The sequence below is a fragment of the Bubalus kerabau genome, chromosome 10, assembly GCF_029407905.1.
Source record: "Bubalus kerabau isolate K-KA32 ecotype Philippines breed swamp buffalo chromosome 10, PCC_UOA_SB_1v2, whole genome shotgun sequence".
Taxonomy (NCBI): Eukaryota; Metazoa; Chordata; class Mammalia; order Artiodactyla; family Bovidae; genus Bubalus; species Bubalus kerabau.
Window position 1 is genome coordinate 84283769 of NC_073633.1, and position 3561 is coordinate 84287329.

Below are 3561 nucleotides of genomic sequence, written 5' to 3' on the forward strand. Positions count from 1 at the left end.
AGGACTGACCAGACTGTGATGGGAAGTGGGAGGGGCTGGGTGGAGAATTCAGGTTACCAGAGCAGGTCAGCACAGAGATTGTGGATAAGACTGGTAGAGAGGGCCATCTGCCCTTCCTACAGCACGGCCCTGTCCAGCATGCTTCAGGACAGTGTGACGCCAGTGTGTGCAGGGCCAGCAGCCCCTAGGGACGGGGCTCCAAAATATAAGAAACAGAGATGGGCCAGAGTCAGTCGTGGAACACAAACACCAGTATATTTTATCTGCACGAATGTGAAAAGAAAGAGACAACGAGACCAATGGAGACAGAGCAGGCAATGGGCGCACAAACCAGTCGTGTGTCCTTTGGAAGAGCTGCCATAGCTGGGAGACAGTCCCACCCATGAAAGGCCCTTTTGCAGAGCAGGGACCTGCAGGTCCTCCAGGCCTGAGGCAGCCTTGGAGTGGAAGCTGCTTTCCTTGCCTGAGGCATAACTCTCCCAGGCCTAGGCCTCCTATTTTTCTGCATCCCCTTGACGATGTCTGCATAGCCCAGAGTTTCATAAATACAGGTTCTCATGACCTCATCCACTCAATGGCTGCCTCCCCAGGAGACCCATGCAGAAGGCGAGGGACCAGGACAAAAGGACTTCGCGGGCACCCCCTAGGTATTATTGCTGTGAATAAGCATAGGCCATTGTGACTCACTGGCACATCAGAGGGGACATGGCACAAGGGACAGGATGCCTAGCAGATGTTGGAAGCGATTCAACCATGCAGGGCAGCACATGGCGACCTGTGACTCAGAGATGCTGCCATGGCCAGTGGGGAGAGGCCCAGGACATCAGAGGTTCATGAAGAGTGAGTAGATTCTCTCCTGCTTTGCAGGGCTGGATTACTCCAAACTTTTGAGTCCTTGGGCACTAATGGATTGGGGCCCTGAAGATACCCAAAAAAAAGCAAGAGTTGAGGTCTGGTTGACCTCTGGTGAGCTCTGAGCCTGCAGATCCCGGTCACCTGGAGTGAATGTGAGAGAGAACAGGAGCCTTGGGGCACCTGGATGAAGCAGAAGCATAGTGCTCTGCATGCTGCCAGGCAGGCAGGTTTACTCGGGGACCTTTCGTACTTGGGAGTTTATAGGGCCAAGAGAGACGGTACCAGGGAGCATGTGCAGGGCAACCTTCTGGAGCAGACAGACCCGGTGGGCCATCCAAGGGCTGGCTCTGGGAGAGAATCACAGAGGCCTTGGGCTGGGAGACATCAACAAGCTGACCACCAGATTTCCATCCTGGAGGAAAGAACAAAAGGTGAGTGGTGTGGTCTAAGGGCCCACTAGGGGGCTTGGACGGGTCAGGGGTGGGGGTCCAGGAGACCGAGATAGCATGGAGCAAGGGGAAAAGACCAAGGAGATGACTACAGGGCAGAACGACTACAGGGCCGTCGTAGCAGATGACTACGGAATGGGGGACCAGGCAATACTCTTCCTCTGGAATACCCTCCAATAGTAGATGGAAAGCAATTGGCCCCCACTGGAAAGTTGAGTCCCTGGGAGCCCCAAAGCCCTGCACCTGGAGCCACATAAAATCAAAGGGAGGGTTAATCCCTGCAGAATGTAGGTCGTGCTTGGACTTAAGGAGCCTGCCCAGGACAGAGAAACTGGGGATCACCCTTTATCCTGTCCTGGACAGGGTCACTGCAGAACACAACCCTGCCAAAGGCAGAGTCTCTCAGCCTTTCTCCCAATTCAGGACACCACACTACCCACCCCCAGCACCCACACCCCGGCTTGCACCCTGGCTGGTACTGTCTGCACAGTATACCTGGAGTAGTACAGCAAGAAGAGGAACTTCTCTCCACAGGTGGTATTACCACTTTTAATGTTCTATAAAAAGGGAAAGGCTAATTTCTACCTAAGAGTCCTAGGATGGTCAAGAAGAGACCGCGTTCCGCAGGATAGGCTGCGTTCGCTGGAGCCCTCCCCTGGGGGAGGCGGCAGAGCTGGAAGTGGGCTGGAGTTAGGATCTCTCTGTCCACTGCCAGCAATGGACCTGTCAGTGGGGAAGGTGGGGCAACTGAGGTGACAACGCCCGTGAGCATGGCGGGCTTAATCCTGTTTAAGGAGCAAGCTCGTGGGCTCCTCTCTCCGGGAGGGGGAAGGAGACGATAGATCTAAGGAGGTTTTGCTGCAGGGCTGGGGCTATGGCAGAACCAGAACTAACTCATTCCTGCTACGGATGCTTTGAGGACCCTCCCAAAGTCAAAGTGTTAGTCGATCAGTCGTGTCCGACTCTGCGACCCCACGAACTATAGCCTGCCAGGTTCATCTGTCTGTGGGATTCTCCAGGCAAGGATACTGGAGTGGGCTGCCGTTGCCAACGCTGAAAAGTCCCCTTTTCCTCCCTTACTCAGTCTCCATGACTCTTCAGCACTGGATACCTGCTCCTCCACCCTCTGGAAAGCTGGACTGTCCCTAGCTGTTTTGAAAATAAACCAGCCGGGTGCCTTTACTGCCCACCTCCCCCTCCCCCTGCAACTGATTTGTCTCTCGGTCCCCATTGTGGATCCGTGGGGCACATCTTAGCCTGACTCTGCGTTGGGGGTGTCATTCAGTTTTTAGCCACTGCAGGGAGGTGAGCACCAGGGGCCCTGCCACTGTCCCCCAGATAAGGGGGAGGGGAGCCATAACAAGGAACTTCCCAGGGATCAGGCCAGTGGCAATAGGGAAGGGAAGGCTGCAAGAGGGTGGGACGGATCTGCTCAGGGCTCTATCTCTGGCAGCTGTTGTGTTGGCTAGGGAGATGGGGGTGGGGACAGGTGGGGTGGTTGACATGGATACAGGGGGCTGCTAGTGGTAAAGGCTCTGAAAATAAGAGAAAAGGGGGAAACGCCACCAAACACACAGGGATTGAAACCTCCCAAAGCCCAAGGTTGGTGGGAATCCAGCACCAGGGGAGAGCCCCAGAAGGCCAAGGGAGCAGCGTGGGGCCCTGGGGGAGGGGAAAGGAACCAAGGGAAGGCCTCCCAGCCCTTGCAGACCAGCAGTCCTGCCCAGCAGCCTCCTAGCTGCCCAGTCTCTTCTTAGGCTGCAGCTCAATAGGCCTTGGGGGGAGGTATTGGTTGCAAGCAAGCACCTGAATATTGCCTAATGGAACCAGCCCAAGCCCAACTAAACCAGGTGAGAGGGAGGGAGGCGGCGGCGGCTGCACTCGCCGACAGCCTGCAGGCCTTGCCTCCAACCTTCTGCCCCCTTCTCAGAGTACCTTCGCCAAGACAGGGCCTGCTGCCTCCAAAGTCACCCACATAAATCCAGTCGCTGCGTAACCACAGGCCTCCCGCCTCCGGCCCCTGAGCTGGGCTGAGATCCACGCACTCTACCCCAGGTTCCTTTGCCGCCCCCAACACCTGACCATGCCTCCAACCCTGCCCACAGCGGAGGGTCCCGGGGTACTCCGTGTGCTCCCCCACTGGGCGGGGCTTGTGCTGTACAGAGGGGGCAACCCCACCAGCTTGGTACCCTTGTCCACAGGGTCCATGAGAGCCCCCGGGGGCCCCAACCCAGCAGCTCCCCCCCCCCACCCCAAC